Genomic DNA, 19,027 nt, shown 5'->3' with positions numbered 1-19,027 from the left:
TGGAAACCCTCTTCTTTTACCCCACCCCTTGTCAGCTGACACCATTTACCCTGCTTATTTCCTTCACTTAACATAGTAAGACCTTGTGTCCTTTTTTTTTTTTTTCAGATTTTGTGCCCTTATTTTTATTTTATTAAGATTTTTATGCCCTTATTTTTGCTATCTGTCTCCCAAGCTAGAGTGTCAGCTCCATGGGGCAGGAACCTTATCTGTCTTGTAAACTCTATGAACCCAGCAGGCCTGGCCACGGTAGGCATCCGGAAGGCCCTGGGTAGTGCAAACAGTTAATACATTTGGCTCCTAACCAAAAGTTTGGAAGTTCAAGTCCACCCAGAAGTGCCTCAGAAGGAAAACTTGGTGATTTACTTTTGAAAACTCAGCCATGGAAAACCCTGTGGAGCACAGTTCTACTCTGACACACATGGGGTCGTCATGAGTCGGAACTGACTCCACAGAAACTTGTATAAAAGGAAAAACAAAAGGATTATGAGGTAGAGAGACCTCTTCTAGATGGGTGGCTAAGGAAGCCCTGCCTGAGAAGACTATGTTTAAGCCAAGACAAGAAGGATGATGGGACTCAGGCAGGTGCATGTTGAGGAAAAAACTCCCCAGACAGAGGAAAAAGCATGTTCAAAGGCTCTAAGACAGGAAAAGTCTGTGTAGGAGGAATTGAAGGAAGGGCATCATGATGAAAATATAGGCAGTTGGGCATGTGGTTGGAGAGGAAGACAGGGACGTGTTAAGGCGTTCTAACTCTATTCTGGATATGGCTGGAGGGCTCTGAAGGGTTTAAAGCACATGTAAGAGGCAGTCCAATTTCTAATAGCCTAATTTTTAAAGGATCATTCTGGCTATTGAGCAGAGAATAGGGCATTAAGGAGTAACAGTAGAGATGAAGAGACAAATTAGAAACTGCGGCAATATCCAGGTGAGAAATAATGTCCAGCATGGGATCAAAATGGAGAGAAAGTGGATGGATTAGGATACGTCCTGGGATAAATGCTTCAGGCTGGGTGATGGACTGACTGGGAAGTCCGCGGAAGAGCAGGGGTTAAAAATAACAACCAGGTTTGGGGATTAAGCCATGGCATGGATACAAGTGCTACTTTCCAAGGTGGAAAAGACTGGGTAAGAGTACGTTTGGGGGAATATCAACAGTTAAGTATTGGGCATGTTACCTTTGAGATGACTGGACATTCCCTGAGGAGAGAAGCCCGGGAAGTAGTTGGACATGGGAGTCCAGAGCTCATGGGGAAGGTCTTAGCTGGAGATAAAAAACGTTGCTGCTGCTCATGAAGATCATATGTATAACAGAACAAAACACTGCCCAGTCCTGCTCTGTCTTCACGGTCATCGGTGTGTTTGAGTCCATTGTTGCGGCTATTTTGTCAATCCACCCCATAGAGAGAGGGTTTCCATCATTTTTGCTGACCCTCTACCAAACATGATGTCGCTTTCTATTCATTGGTCTTTCCTGATGATGTGTCCAAAGTAAGTGAATCAAAGTCTAGCCATCCTTGCTTCTAAAAAATTAGAAAATTTCTAAAAAATCTAATGTGGTTTATATAAAAAAAAAAGTATTTTAAACCCAAGGATATGAGTGAGATCAGCTGGAACAAGAATGTAGAAAAGAAGATGATTCAAAGAGAAGCGGATCCTGAGGAAGTCCAACACGTAGTGAGTGACTGGACTAAAGAAGACGAACTAGCTAAGGAGGCTGAAAAAGACGGAGATGAAGAGGAAGCTTAGCAGGAGAGGGAGACAGAGATGCTAGGGCAGCAGGAGAAGTAAGTGCCCAGCATCCAGCAGTCACCACTTTCCATTCTGCTCCACGGACAAACGCAATGCTCAAAAAAATAGACGATGGGTTTTTGTTTTTAACTAGAAAAGGATTTTCATGTTAATTAATAAAGGTCTCTTTTTGCTGGCATACGGACTGAAGTCTGCTACAGGTTTGCTCTAGGGTTCCCAAAGGGAAAGAACACACTTGGCATTTCTAAACCTGAAAGCACTGAAGAAGAAATTCAAGCCTCAAGTTGCAATACTGAAGGATTCTACAGGAAAAATATTAAATGACACAGGAAGTATCCAAAGAAGATGGAAGGAATACACAGAGTCATTATACCAAAAAGAATCTGTCGACGTTCACCTATTTTAGGAGGTAGCATATCATCAGGAACCAATGGTACTGAATGTAAAAGTCCAAGCAGCACTGAAGGCGTTGGCGAAAAACAAGGCTCCAGGAATTGATGGAATACCAATTGAGATGTTTCAATAAACAGATACAGCAGTGGAAGTGCTCACTCTATGCCAAGAAATTTGGAAGAGAGCTACCTGGCCAACTGACTGGAAGAGATCCTTATTTTTGCCTATTCCCAAGAAAGGCGATCCAACCGAATGTGGAAGTTACTGAACAATATCATTAATATCACACGCAAGTAAATTTTGCTGAAGATCATTCAAAAGTGGCTGCAGCAGTATATTGGCAGAGAACTGCCAGAAATTCAAGCAGGATTCAGAAGAGTACATGGAACCAGGTATATCAATGCTGATGTCAGATGGATCCTGGCTGAAAGCAGAGAATACCGGAAAGATGTTTACTTGTGTTTTATTGAGTATACAAAGGCATTGGATTGTGTTGATCATAACGAATTGTGAATAACATTGCAAAGAATAGAATTCCAGAACCTTTTGTTGTGCTCACGAGGAACCTGGATGTAGATCAAGAGGCAATCATTCGAACAGAACAAGGGGATACTGCATGGTTTAAGGCTAGGAAAGGTGTGTGTCAGGGTTGTATCCCTTCGCCATAACTATTCAATCTGTATGCTGAGCAAATAATCGGAGAAGCTGGACTGTATGAAGAATGGAGCATCAGGGTTGGAGGAAGACTCATTAACAAGCTGCGTTATGCAGATGACACAACCTTGCTTGCTGAAAGTGAAGAGGACTTGAAGCGCTTACTGGTGAAGATCAAAGACTATACAGCCTTCGGTATGGATTACACCTCAACATAAAGAAAACAAAAATTCTCACAACTGGACCAATGAGCAACAGGATGATAAACGGAGAAAAGATTGAAGTTATCAAGGCTTTCATTTTACTTGGATCCACAGTCAACAACCATGGAAGCATCAGTCAAGAAGTCAAAAGACACATTGCACTGGGCAAATCTGTTGCAAAAGACCTCTTTAAAGTGTTGAAAAGTGAAGACCTTGAAAACTAAGGCACACCTGACCCAATCCGTGGTGTTTTCAATTGCCTCATATGCATATGAAGGCTGGACAGTGAATAAGCAAGACCAAAGAAGAATTGACACCTTTGAATTGTGGTGTTGGAGGAGAATACTGAATATACCATGGACTGCCAAAAAACAAACAAATCTGCCTCGGAAGACATACAACCAGAATGCTCCTTAAAAGCCAGGGTGGCAAGACTATGTCTCACATACTTTGGACATGTTCTCAGGAAGGATCAGTCCCTGGAGAAGGACATCGTGTTTGGTAAAGCAGAGGATCAACGATAAAAAGGAAGGCCCTCAAGAGATGAATCGACACAGTGGCTGCAACAATGGGCTCAAGCATAACAATGATTGTAAAGATGGCACAGGACCAGGCAGTGTTTCCTTCTGTTGTTCATACGGTCGCTATGAGTCAGAATCAACTCAACAGCAATGAGTTGTTGTTTTTTTTTGTTGTTGTTGTTTTTTTCTGTCTTATAAAAGTCCAGGAGATTTTAGGGAAAAGTATAGATCTGAATCTGGGGAGTGAGATGCAGGACCAAGCCCCTCACCTCCTTCATGTCTTTGTTCAAATGTCATTTTTCAATGAGGCTCACATTGTCCACCCAAATTTTAAATTGCAACCCACCCCAGCTCCTAGTCCCCCTCACCCTGCTTCTTTTAAATAGCACTTATACCTTCCATTATATTATATAATTTACTTACTTAGTTTACTTATACATCCCAAGTACCTGGAACATAGTAGGCACTCAATAAATATCCACTGAATAGATAAATGAATGAATGAATGAATGATACACCTTCCTCATGCTTAATGAGTGTCTCTACCAAAAGAACAGGTTTTCATCTGGACAGGTAGCCTTGTCCTGATCATGAATGAGTCCCCCAAACTTTTCCTGATCACACAATCCTATTAGTAAAACATTTGACGATGCACCCCAATTCAGGAACGATTGATATTTTATTTGGTTAATCACACATGCGTGACTTCATAGCCGTGCCGGAAATGTTGAATGCTTGACTACTAACCAAAAGGTTGGTGATTCGAATCCACACAGAGCCACACGGGTGATCTACTTCCAAAAGATCACCCCCATTGAAAACTCTGTGTGTAGTTCTACTCTCAAACACACGGGGCCGCCATGAGTCAGAACTGGCTCCACAGCAACTGGTTTTGTACTCATAATATATCAATTATATGTGAACTACCCTCCAAATTTTTTTAATTAAATATAAACTAAAACAGTGGCAGAAGTTACATTTTCTTCCAGGACCATATAAAGCACCTTGAGCTCTAAGATAATTCACGACTCTTCAAGAATTCACTATAGAGTTTTGTCTATAAAATGTAGGTGGTTCAACAGCCTATCAGTGTTTTGATTATATACAGATATATACACTTTCATGTCTGGTTACATATTGTTTTACATCTATATTTAACATCTGTTACTTTAAGCAGAAGGAACCCCAGTGGCGCAATGGTTAAGCGCTTGGCTGCTAACCCGAAGGCCAGCAGTTCAAACCCACCAGTGGCTCTCCTTGAGAGTAAAGACCTGGCAATCTTCTTCTGTACAAATAACAGCCTATTGGGGCAGTTCTACTCTGTTCTATAGGGTCACTATGAGTCAGAATCGACTTGAGGGCACACAACAACAACAGACATAAGACACTATTCTATGCAATAACTGAGCGCCTGCTACATGCCAGGTACATGCACACATTACAGTTATTCAATATACTTCCCACACCATTAAGATGGTTAATATCCCCCATTTCATGGCTGAGAAACCTGAGGCTTACCTGTGTTACACAGTAGGTGGCAGAGCCAGGATAAAAAACACCTAGGAGTATCTGAACCCAGAATCCGTGTGCTGCTGCTGCAGGGTGGGACAGAGACCCTGCCCCTGAGGTATAGTCAAAGGAAGGCAAAGCTTCAGTAACTGAGCACAGTATTCTACCACATAGACACAACCAACACGACATTACGCCAAGTTTCACATCCTGGAACCAGCCACTGGACAAGTCCAGTTCAAGATCATATGAACACCCCACAAAACCAAGTACATTTGCACAGGCCCTGATTGCTCATGCTGGCACCAGAATCCTAAAGTTTCCTCATCCACATGCAGCTAAGGTGATCAAAATAACCATTCAGTATGCCACAGTAGTCTATTCTCAAGGCTACCTTATGTCTTAGGGACCAGCCTACCAGTTGCCTTCGAGTCAGCGCCAACTGTGGCAACCCTATGTGTGTCCAAGTAAAACTGTGCTCCGCAGGGTTTTCGATGGCTAATTTTTCAAGAGATCACCAGGCCTTTCTAATGTGTTAACCATTTGCACCACCGAGGGACCCCTCAACAGGAACAATACCTGGTTAATTATCAATACACCCCTTTCAGTCTCAAAATTGTTATCACATCCTCCTTCACTCTCAAACGTGAATGATAAATTATATAGTCACCGAATCTATACCCTGGCTCAGTGCACACCAGACTGAGCCCAAGTGCTGCTCTGATTAGAACAGAAAAAGCTGTGATTTCTCATATCCAAGAGCACCCCTCCTTGCCCCAGGAGGTCAAAGCACAGACTTCCCATTAGCAGTATCTCACCCCAAGGAACTAAGGCTCATCTGCATGGAATTCACATCCGGAGCCCGGCTCACTCCAGGCCAGCTGGACTCCCATCTCCATAAATCACCCACACCTGCAGCCCGGCCTGGCCTCCAGCCCCTCTTAGGTCTCACCTCAATAGGAAACATCACGGACATTAATGGAAGGTTTGCTGGGGGCACCATAGCACAGGTAATCACGGGCTTGCTTTTATTCTTTGGATTTACCTGACAAACAGAACCAGGCAGGCAGACTGGAACCCTAAAGCTGACAACACCAGACCTGGGAAAGGACAAGGAGAAAAAGCAGCTCAGGCAACCAGGGCCAGGGCCACCTTGCACAGAACCTCCCGGACATGTGGTATCCTTCCTGGTGTCCCTTCCCTCCAGACAGGGCCCCTGCAGGTCAGCCCTTTGCCCCCATCTCCCACCCTCCTTCCTCTGCCCACCCTTCTACATGCCTTTGCCACAAAGCCCAGGCTTCAAGAGTACCCCTGGAAAGAGGGTTCAAGCCTCACACTCGCTGGTAAGTAGAAGGGCCTAGAATCCTGCCCAAGTGGGCACAGTGAGGAACACCTGCCTGGAGGGTGGAGTTCACACTAGCCAAAACTGAAAATCACTCACTGTCAAGACCATCCCCCAACTCTTTCATAAATTACCAGCCCTGGGGCCTGAGAAGCTCAGAGGCCAACGGCTAAGCTCTTCTTTTCACTGCCTATTCTTGGCTGTGGCTTCTCTCCCCAACGCAGTGCTAGCAGAGCAGTCCGGGGGCTCAACAGGACAGAAAAAGAGCATTTCGTCTCCAAGTTTTGTATTGTTTTGTTTTTGATGGAGGAAGAACAGAGGGGCCTGTGTGACGTGACCCCACTCTACCTAGAGTTGACTTCCCAAAGCAAAGTCCTGACCCAGGGAACAGAGAATGATTAAGACCATTTTATGGTATGAGTTCTTGAAATTATGAGAACTTTTACATTATTAAAAAAAAAAAAAAAAAAACCTGGGTGTTTGTTCTACAGGTTACTGGTTCCCACCCTTAGCAGACTGAAAGGCAGGAGACCCAAGCTGTGGTCTTGGCTCTGCCACTAATTGGTCATGAGGCTGTAGGCAAGGCTGTACCCCTCTCTCGGCCTCAGCTTCTCCACCTGTACTCTCAGGCTATTTGGCCTGGATGACTCTGTGAGCCTAATAGGACTGGCCAGTGCAGAGTGAACCTGGCTCACCAGCAGGGACAGCCAGCCAATCCCACCCAGATACGCTTTGGTGGCCCAGGAAGAGGGAGGATGGCAGCTCCTTAGTGATGTCGGTGAGGTCTGTGAACTTCTCCTCTTCAGCCATCGCTGAGCGCAAGCTCACTGCCAGGAAGTCCCCAGGGACTCAAAGGTTAAAATTTTCTAGAAATGGGCTTGATGGCATTAAAGGGGAATTTCAGGCTGACCTGCAGACACCTGTTTATCTGCTGCGTCCTGGCCTCCGGCTCACCAGTTGCTTCTTGCATCTCCAAGTGAGAGCCTCTAAAGTTGGCATTCTAGTAAACAGTGGGTTATGGGTAAGACACACTCTCCAGGAAAACCAGTGGCTTTGTCCCTGGCCCTGAATGAAGGGCAAAAGACCAAGGGACCCTGTGACAAAAGAGCTCATACCCAGGCTAGGCATCATCAAGGCAGGGCCACTGGTACCTGTGCTGAGCCTGTCCTAGAAGGCCAGGATTCAGGCAGCTCCCAGGCAAGGTAGGTTGTGTCCACAAGCAGAGGGTAAATGTGAGAGTTAGGAAGAGCCCCAGGCCATAGACCTTCTGACCCTCTGGACAGCAGACTCTTCGAGAGCCCGAATCAACCACACCTCAAGCATTACTCAACCCACCCCCAGTCCTGACACAGAGCCATGGGAATTCCCTTGATTGTGTTTTGTTTCCCAAAAGCTTTGGCTAACATGTGGATTCAAAGAAGACCCACTATCTGTGGTCTTTACTTAATTTTCAAAAGCTGAAGATGTTGTTCCTTGATTTCCTCCCAGCTTAAGGTGAAAAGTGAAAGAGAGAAATGGAAAGCTTGGGCAGGACGTTTCCAAAAGAAGAACTAAGTTTTGCGATTCACCCTGTGGTTTATCGGAAGCAGCCCTCGTGCCCCTCAAAGATTCGTTCCACGGATGAGAAGGTGCAACCCTGCCGGGGCAAACCCCAGGTTTGGGGTTCCCAGAGCAGCAAGCCACTGCCCAGTCCTGGTTGACAGTGACCGGTGAGCTGGCTCCTCAGAGCCCACTCAGCTCCTCCTGAAGCAGATCCGAGCACAAACCTTCCCAGGCATTGAGTTCAAGGCCTTGTATAGCAAGAGGAACAAAGCAGCATGTACCAACCCCCAGTAGTTGAAGAGAATCGTGCTCAGCAAGACTAAACATCTAAAAACAACTCAATCCCACGTGCATTAACTGACCCCTTCTGCAAACATCCCTCAAGAAGTTTATAGACACAAACCAAATAAATTGAAAGCAATTATTAATATCAAACAATAATAGCAGCTGTCAACCTGCCCTGTGAGATGATGAGATTATTTCCATTCTACTGATCCGAAAACTTTGTAACTAGCATTCCTTGGACGCTAATTCTGCCAGGCATCTTCTAAGTACTTACCATGATCATCGCACATAAAGCTCATTAACACCCCGGTATGTGGTCAATGCCACTATCAAATTCATTTTGCAAATGAGGCGATTGGAGCCCAGAGAGGTTAAGAAACTTGCTGAGGATCACACAGCGAACACGTAGGAGAGCCCAGATGTGAACCCAAGCCATCTGACTCAGCCACATGTCAAGGTCAGAGAAGTGAACCGTTTCCCTGTCACAGAGCTGCTATGCTGAGAGGCCCAGACTGAACGCAGGTCCTCAGACTTTAAGCAGCATGGCCGAGGGCAGCAACCACAGTGCCTCATAGACCAAGGGGCTCTGAGTAGAGGGAAGAAGTGTGCAGTGAGGAGTGTGCCACAGCCCTGAAGACAGAATGTACCCTCTACACCCACCTGCCTCAGTCCCTGCAATGGGCCTCTGAGGCTTTCTAAAGGCAACAGGTGGAAGATGGGGCTGAAGCTGCACCATCACAGCGACCAGCACATAAGAAATCCAGGCTGCCCCCACTGCCAGCCTCCTCCACCTCCGGGCAGCCCAGTCCAGCAAAAGCACAGTCTCTCCTCTAGCAGCTCTCTCAACCCAGAGCGCTAGCTGCGGTCTACACTCATCCCTCACATCTTCACGGGGACTGCAGGACATGAATCACTTCTCTCCGTCAAGGTTATATTTTCTTGTTTTAAAAAGAACACCTATTCTTCTTATTATTCTGAGGAGGAAAAAAAAGTTGCTTCTTTTTTTGGCTTAGAAGGTGGCTGAATTTTTCAATATATTCATGCAAACGAGATATTTCATCTCATGGATTTTATCCCAGTTCTGTCTATGCACATTTTAAATAAATTAAGATGAAATAAATCCATTTTATTATATTACCCAGTGCCATCTCCATGAAATAATGCCCATATTTGTATTTCCTAAGGAATGTTGACGTGGCTAAAAATGTTGCAGCAAGTATAATCTTTGAGGATTGTGCTGCCAGAAAAAAAATAAATCTAGGCCTTTGTTTAGAGCCTGGAGTGGCACCACTTTTGATTGAAATGGCTTGAAATATCCATCTCCAAAACATGGACGAGGCAGTAAAGTACACAGAATTGATCACCATTGGCTCAGAAACAAAAGTGGTGTGCTTTCCTTTGTTTTCCTAACGTCTGTTCTCTCCCTCCCCACACAAACTACCCCACAGAAATAAATTGCACAAGCTCCCTTTTTAGGGCAGGAGAAGGGAGGATTTGCAGTGGCCGCCCCCAAGTATCTGGGCAGGCAGCCGACCTCCCCAGGTTCTCACTGCTCCTTGCCCTGCTACAGCTGTGGGAACCCCAGACTCTCTCCTCACTTTGCCCCGGCACTGACCAGGAAAACTCCAGCTTCTCCACCTTCCACTTCCTTCACAGGATGGAATGACCAGGGTGGATTCTAAGAGAACAAACATCAGGGCCTGTCCAGTTGCTGTCCAGCCAACTCCATTTCATGGCGACCCCATGTATGTCAGAGCAGAACTGTGCTCCATAGGGTTTTCAATGGCTGATTTTTCAAAATTAAATCTCCAGGTCTTTCTTCTAAGGCACCTCTGGGTGTGCTCAAACTGCCAACCTTTCAGTTAGTAGCCAGGTGCTACTAACCAGTATCACAGTTCTACTGTGACACACATGGGGTTGCCGTGAGTCAGAATTGATTCAAAAGCAACTGGTTGGTTGTTTTTAGTGGGAAAGGGGCTTGCTGAGGTCAGGAGCCTTTAGTAATTCATCTTTAATCCCCTACAAACTTAGTACCAAACAGGGAAATGGCTACGTCCTCAACATATGTTGGATGGATGAAGAGAGAAACAGGCTAAAAAATTACTCCCTGCTCTTTCCAGATATGGTAAACAATGGATGTAATTGCTGGCTGTGTTCAACAAAGGGGGGGGCGGTGTCGCACAAAAGCACACCTGGATACATCAGACCTCAAGGCCAAAACAAGAGTCCCGAAGTGCCTAAGGAACTTGGCTCTTCCTATGCCTGTGTTTGTGACTATGATGCACATGCTTTCTGACAAAAATGAGACACCTCATCAGAGCAGCCTGCCTGCCAGTTTCCCCAGCAAGAACCCAGTACAAATGTGCAACAGCCTTCATGTTAGAACAGCCCATTTCCCAACTACTGGGGCTCCAGAAAGGTAATGCTTTTACTTGCCAGAGTCATCAGCAGCTGGAAAGATAGTCGACCTTGCAGAGACGTGTTCCCTTTTAGTGACAGGAATTATTATATCAAGTACAGATGAGAAAGAGTACCTTTAGGCCCTTCTATGTGCATCCTCAGATCCACCTGGTGGCAAATATCCTGGTGAGGTGGGCAGCCCTCCCTTCATTAAACGGAAGGGGACCTGGATCTCTTCCTCCAGCCATTATCCGGGTAGTACATGGGAAGGCTCTGGGAGGACTGGCAGCAAACCCACAAACCTCCGGTGCTCACTTACAGCCAAGTGATATTCTGGGCTGGCTGCTCCTCCCTCCACTGCTATTACTGTCAATTAAGTTCAGTGTGACAGGCCACCTTTGACGAAATGCTGGAGCAACAAAGACATAAACAACGCCAAAGCCTTTGGAGTTGATGTATGGTTGCATTTAATAAACATTTGTTTGCATATTTTTTATCATGCTAATGAATATAATTACTTTAATTTATGTCATCAAGCTATGATTCTGTTCTGATCTATACGTCACTTAAATGTGTAGTGTTAGCATTTTGCACACACTGGCAATTTGAAGAAGGAGAAGGATCCGTCCCTCCTATGAGACCTCAGAGCAACATTCCACAGTCACATGCACCCTCATAGCAGTTAAAAGCCCTGCTCTGTAGCTGGGGGCCCCAGCTCAGCACCCTCAGAAGGGTGCCTATGCCTTCCACTGCCCAAGAGACCATTTCTAAAGAGCAAACATTTTCACTTTCCTGCAAGGTCCCCAAGAGGAGGCCACTGGTATTTATCTCTAGCACAATGCTCAAAACAAAGCCGTTAAAAAGGGAGCTTCGATCGTATCAATGGGTTTTAGTGATTATAAAACTAATGCAAATGCATTTTTTTAAATTTTAGGAAACATAGAAAATCACAAAAAGAGATTAAAGATTATGAGCTAAGCCTAGAAGTCATATATATACGAGAGAGATATATATAAAAGAATATATAGATATGCACTCTTCTAAACTGCACTGAAATACAAAAAAGCATTCTTGGTAGACCAAAAGGTATGAGAAGCCCCTGAAATTAAAAAGAAGATGTGTTCTGACAAAGAGAAGAAAGCACACACTCAGAAGAGAACCACACCAAAGAATACACAGGGCACCAGGGATGTGCCAAGCTTGGAGAAGGCTCCCTGGAGGAACTGCCAAGCACTGGTTGAGGAGCTGCATTAGAAGTCAAGTGGGTCCTTCTAACCATTTCCTTCCCATAGCTGATGCTTCAAGTGGCATTTCAGACAGGCATTATCCCTCTGAAGGATTAATGTTCATGAGTACCACTCCAGAGACAAGACAGTGCTAGTGACCTGAGCCCTCACTCAGTAGCATGGACCAACTGCCTCCACAATGCATGGGGGAAAGCTGCAGAGAAAGATTACAAATTAACTGAGATGCCAGGCCTGAGACTTCGGTTCCACGCCCGGACGTACTATGCAGTTAGGGGCTACGGTATGGGGGATAAGACCACAACAAGTGGCCCTGGACCAAGAAGCAATCTCAATCCCCACAGGGCCTGTGATTCCCCTTCCTCACCCAGAGACACCATATGGCTAGGAGATCCCATCATAACCAGCACCCTGCCCAGAAAGAACTCTCTGTCCCTCTGTCCTCCACACATGCGCACATGCCCTGGAGAGCACTCTTTATCTCTGCAGGCCAGAGACTTCCTTCTCTAACTAGAGTCACTAGGTGACTTAGCCTGGGGAAGCTTCTTCTGACCATTCAAACAGCACCAGCAGAGACCAGTGGCAGGAGACAAAACAAGAAGGCCAAATTAACACCACATAGACTCTGAAAATCAGACTGTGATCAGAACTACAGCACACAAAAGTAGGCCAGGACCTGTACACCAAACCTAAACAGAGTGACTGAATGCTAAAATGAAAATTTTAAATAGGACCCAGAATGTCCTAGCATAATAACCAATATGTTTAGGATATAATCAAATATCACTCATCATGCCAAGCACGAGGGAAATCACAACTTGAGTTAGAAGACAATCAACTAATGCCAACACTGAGATGAGTCAGCTGTTAGAATTATCTGACAAGGATTTTAAAGCATCCATTATAAAAATGGCTCTAGGAGCAATTATTACAAATCCTCTTGAAACAAATAAAAAAAAACTAGAAAATCTCAGAAAAGAAACACAGCTTATTTTTTTAATGGAAATTATAGAACTAAAAAATACAATAACAGAATTTTTTTTTTTTTAATGTGCTGGATGGGTTGAATAGTAGTAGAAAGAAGATAATAGAAGATAGATTCAGCAAACTTGAAAAAGGCTAATAGGATTTACCTAACCTGAACAACCAAGAGAAAATAAATCGAAAAAAATGACCAAAGCCTCAGGGATCTGTGGACAATAATATAAGCTGCAACATTTATATCAAAAAGGTCCCAAGAGGAGAGGAAAAAGAAAGTGAGGCTAAAAGAGTATTCAAGTAAATAATGACTGAAAACGTTCTAAATTTGTTAAAAGATGTATATCCACAGATTCAAGAAGGTGAGCAAACCCAAACAGAATAAGCCCAAAAAGACTCATGCCAAGACACATCAAAATTAAGCTTCCAAAAACTAAAGACAAAGAAAAACCTTGAAACAGCAAAAGAAAAATAATGCAATACCAAGGAGAACACCAATTTGAACATTTCAGACATCTCATCTGAAACCATGGAGGCCAGAAGGAAGTGGCACAACGTTTTTCAAATGCTGAAGGAAAAGAAATGTCAACCATGAAGTCTATATCCAGTGATACTATCCTTCAAGAATGAAGGAGAAATAAAGACATTCTCAGATGAATAAATAATAATTGAAAGAAAGAAGGGCAGATGAAGATGTTTTCAGATGAAAAGAATTTGTCACTAGCAAACCTACCTTTAAAGAATGACCAAATGAACTTTTTCAAACAGAAAGAAAATGATGAAAGAAGGAATCTTGAAACATCATGAAAGGAAAAAGGACTTCGAGAAGAGCAGAAATAAGGATAAATACAACAAACTATCCTTCTCTTGATGAATTTTCTAAATCAATATAATGATTGAAACAAAAGCTATAACATCTGTTACTCCAGACAATAATATTTAAAAGTAGGGAGAATAAAAGGACACAAATGGAAGAGAGGTTTACACACTTTACTCAAAGTGGTAAAATGTTGTTACCAGTAGAATGTGATAAGTCACACATGGACAGTGTAATAACGGCAGCAACAATTATAAAAACTATACAAAATGATACCCTCAAAAGCATTATAAATAAGTCAAAATTAAATCAAAAAAAATGTTCAATTAACCCACTGGAAGGCAAGCAAAGAGAAACAGAGGAACCAAATAGAATACAAAAAAAAAAATGCAGATTTAAGCTCCAACATATCAATTATTACTTTAAGTGTAAATGGAATAAATACACCAATTATAAATCAGAGATTGGCAAAGTGGATAAAAGTCATGACACAACAATATGCTGTTTTCAAGTAACTTGCTTCAATATCAACAACATAGGTGGGTTGAAAGTAAAAAGGTGAAAAAGATATAGCATGTAAATGTTAATTTTAAAAATTTGGGGTGATTATATTAATATCCAATAAAGCAGACATCATAGAAAATAATAATTAGTAGAGCAAACAAGGACATTACACTAATGATGAAAGAATCAATTGAACAGGAGACATAAGCATAGTAAAGGTGTGTATATCAAACAAGAAAGCCCCAAAATGCATGAAGCAAAAATTAACAGAGCTAAAATAAATGAATCCACATTTCTATTGAAGACATCGGCACCCTCCTCTCAATAACTGACAGAATTACTGGATGGAAAATCAACAAGAATAGAAAAGATCTGAACAACACAATAAGCCAACAGAATCCTGATGGACTTAAGTAGAATATTATACCCAACTACACCAGAATATTTATATTTATCCAAGCACCTATGGAATATTCACCAAGATAACATCATATCATGGGGCTATAAAGCAAACTTCACAAATCTTAAAGAATTTAAATTATATATTATACAATAAATTATAAGTAAATTATGTAATTATACAGTGTTCTCTGATCACAGCTGAATCACACTAGAATTTTTTTTTTAAACAAGAAAAACTCTAAACACTTGGAAATTAAACAGCACATTTCTAAGTAACCAGTAGGTCAACAAGTAACTATCAAAGGCAATTAAATTAAAAAAAAAAAAAGAACTGAATTAAAATAAAAACACAACATATCAAAAGTTGTGTTTCGATAACTTATAGTAAAGCAGTGCTGAGAGGGAAATTTATAGCACTAAATGCATACATTAGAATAGAGAAAAGGTCTGAATTCAATAATCTAAGCTATCAGAGTAGCAGGATACAAGATAAACATTTAAAAAATCAGTTGGATTCCTACATACCAATAAAGAGAACTACAAAAAGGAAATCAGGAAAATAATAATATTTATAAGGGCCCCTAAAAAAATAAAACACTTAGGAATAATCTAACCAGGGATGTAAAAGACCTGTACAAAGAAAACTACACAACGATATTGCAAGAAACCAAAAAAGACATAAACGAAAAAACATCCTATGCTCATGGATAGGTAGACTCAACATTGTGAAACTTTCGATTCTACCCAAAGCAATCTACAAATTCTATGCAATCCCAACCCAAATACCAACAGCATTCTTTAATGAGATGAAAAAAACTAATCATTAACTTTATATGGAAAGGAAAGAGGCCATGGATAAGTAAAGTATTATTGAAGAAAAAGAATAAAATAGGAGGTCTCGCACTACCTGACCTCAGAACCTACTATACAGCTATGGTAGTCAAAACGCCTGGTACTGATACAATGACAGACACATTGACCAATGGGACAGAATTGAGAACCCAGATGTAAACCTATTCACCTACAGTCACCTGAACTTTGACAAAGGCCCAAAGCCCATTAAACAGCGAAAAGACAGTCTTTTTAAAAAACAGTGCTGGCAAAACTAGATGTCCATTTGTAAAAAAAATGAAACGGGACCCATACCTAACACTATACACAAAAACTAATTCAAAATGGATCAAAGACCTAAATATAAGACAAAAAACTAAAAAGATAATAGAAGAAAAAATAGGGTCAATGCTAGAGGCCCTAGTACACGGCACAAATAGGATACAAACCATAACTAACAATACACAAACATTAGAAGATAAGCTAGATAACTGAGATATTCTAAAAATTAAAAACTCATGCTCATCAAAAAACTCCACCAAAAGAGTAAAAAGAGAACCCTACAGACTGGGAAAAAATTTTTGTCTATGGCATATCCAACAAAGGTCTAATCTCTGAAATCTATAGGAAAATCAAACACCTCTACAACAAAAAGACAAATAATACGATTAAAAAATGGGCAAAGGATATGAACAGACACTTCACTAAAGTAGACATTCAGGCGGCTAACAGACACATAAGGAAATCTTCGTGATCACTAGCCATTAGAGAAATGCAAATCAAAACTACCATGAGATACCATCTCACACAGACATTACTGGCATGAAACAGAAAATAACAAACGTTGGAGAGTCTACAAGGAGATTGAAACTCTTATGCACTGCTGGTGGGAATGCAAAATGGTACAACCATTTCAAAAAATGATATGCACTTCCTTAAAAAGCTAGAAATAGAAATGCCATACGATCCAGCAATCCCACTCCTAGGAATATATCCTAGAGAAATAAGAGCGTCACATGAATAGACATATGCAGCATTATTCACAATAGCAAAAAGATGGAAACAACCTAAGTGCCCATCAACAGATGAATGGATAAACTACATACACGCAATGATGAATCTTTGAAGCATCTCACAACATGAATGAACCTGGAGAGCATTACACTGAGTGAAATAAGTCAATCACAAAAAGACAAATACCGTATGATACCACTATTATAAAAACTCATGAAAAGTTTTCCACACAGAAAGAAACAATCTTTGATGGTTATGAGGGAGGGGAAGGGCGGGAAGGGAAAAACACAGTAACTAGACAGTAAAAAAAAAACAGTAGATAAGTGATAATTTTGGTGAATGGTAAGACAGTACACAATACTGAGGAAGTCAGTACCACTTGACCAAGGCATGGTCATGGAAGTTTCATAGGCACATCCAAACTCCCTGAAGGTCTGAATTACTGTGCTGAGGGATGGACACCATGGTGTCAGGGACATCTAGCTCAGTTGACATAACACAGTTTATAAAAAAATATTCTACATCCTACTTTGGTGAGTAGCATCTAAAAAGTTTGTGAACGGCCATCTAAGATACTCCACTTGTCCCACCCCATCTGGAGAAAGGGAGAATAAAGAAAACCAAAAACACCAGGGAAAGATTAGTTCAAAGGACTAATGAACCACAACTACCACAGCCTCCATCAGACTGAATCCAACACAACTAGATGATGCCCAGCTACCACCACCAACTGCTCTGACAGGGATCACAATAGAAGGCACCAGGCAGAGCTAGGGAAAAATGTAGAACGAAATTCTAACTCACAAAAAAAAAGACCAGACTTACTGGCCTGACAGAGACTACAGAACCTCCAATAGAATAGCCCCAGATACCCTTTTAACTCAGTACTGAAGTCACTCCTGAGGTTCACCCTTTAGCCAAATATGAGACAGGCCCATAAAACAATCAATAATGCATGTAGCTCAACCATGTATACGAGACTAAATGGGCACACCAGCCCAGGGGCAAGGACAAGAAGATAGGAGGGGAAAAGAAAGCTGGACCAATAGAAATGGGGAACCCAAGATGGAGAGAGTGTTGACATGTCTTGGGATTGGCAACCAATTTCACAAAACAATATGAACATTAATTGTTTAATGAAAAACCAATTTGCTCTGTAAACCTCCATCTAAAGCACAATAAAAAGAATTAATCTAAGCTCTCACCTCAAGAATCTAGAAAAAGAAGTTCAAATAAATGCAAATCAAGCAGAAGGAAGAAAGTAATAAAGCTAAGAACAGAAATCAATGAAATTGGGAACAGAAAAACAATCGAGAAAATCAGTGAAACAAAGAGCCAGTTCTTTGAAGACATTAATAAAATTGACAAGCATCTAGCAAGACTGATAAAGGAAAAAAAGAGAAAGGACATGAATTACCATATCTGGAATAAAACAGGGTAATATTACTACATACTCTGCAGACATCAAAAGAATAATAAATGAATACTACAATCTACACATGTAAATTTGACAACTTAGACCAAATAGCCCAATTCCTTGAAGAATTCAAGCTACCATAACTCATCGAATATGGAAAATATAATTTGAATAGCCCTGTAACAATTAGGAAGCACTGGTGGCATAGTGGTTAAGGGCTATGGCTGGTAACCAAAAGGTTCAGTAGTTGGAATCCACCAGGTGCTCCTTGGAAACTCTATAGGGCAGCTCTACTCTGTCCTACAGGGTCACTATTAGTCGGAATCAACTTGACATCAATGGGTGTGTTTTGTTGTTGTTGTTTACAACAATTAAGAAAATTACATTTGTGTTTGTAAAACTCTCCAAAAAGAAATATCCAGGCCCTCGTGGTGTCACTGGTAAATTCTATCAAACATCATTCAACACAATCTCTTCCAGAAAATCAAGAAGAGGAAACACTTACCGATTCATTTTACGATGCTAGTGTTACTCTGATACCAAAAGAGAAGAAACACTATAGAAAAAAAAAAAAACTACAGATCAACATCCCTCATGAATACCCCCCCAGAAAAAACCCCACTGCCAACGAGTCGATTCTGACTCATAGCAATCCCATAGTGTTTCCAAAGCTATAAATATGAAGCAGACTGCCACATATTTGGAAATCCTGGTGGCGTAGTGGTTAAGAGCTACAGCTGCTAACCAAAAGGTTGGCAGTTCAGATCCACCAGGCGCTCCTCGGAAACTCTATGGGGCAGTTCTACTCTGTCCTATAGGGTCGCTATGAGTTGGAATCTACTCGATGTCAATGGGTGTGTGTGTGTTGCCACATATTTCTCCCATGGAGCTGCAGGTGGTTTCAAACTGCTGACCTTCTGGTTAGCAGTCAATTGCCTTAATCACTGTACCACTAGGGGTCCTTGAGCATAGATGCAAAAATCTTTAGTAAAATATGAGCAAGTAAATTCAGCAATATATATTTTAAAAATTATACACCAGGACTAAGTGGGATGTGTTCTAGAGATGTGTGGCTGGTTCAGTAAGAGAAAATCAATCAATGTGATCCACCATATTAACAGACTATCCAGGAAAAACACATCATTATATAAATTTACATAGAAAGAGCATTTGACAAAATTCACTACTCACTGATAATAAAGACTCTCAGAAAAACAAG

The sequence above is a fragment of the Loxodonta africana genome, chromosome 21, assembly GCF_030014295.1.
Source record: "Loxodonta africana isolate mLoxAfr1 chromosome 21, mLoxAfr1.hap2, whole genome shotgun sequence".
NCBI classification, from domain to species: domain Eukaryota; kingdom Metazoa; phylum Chordata; class Mammalia; order Proboscidea; family Elephantidae; genus Loxodonta; species Loxodonta africana.
This window is presented reverse-complemented; position numbering follows the sequence as displayed.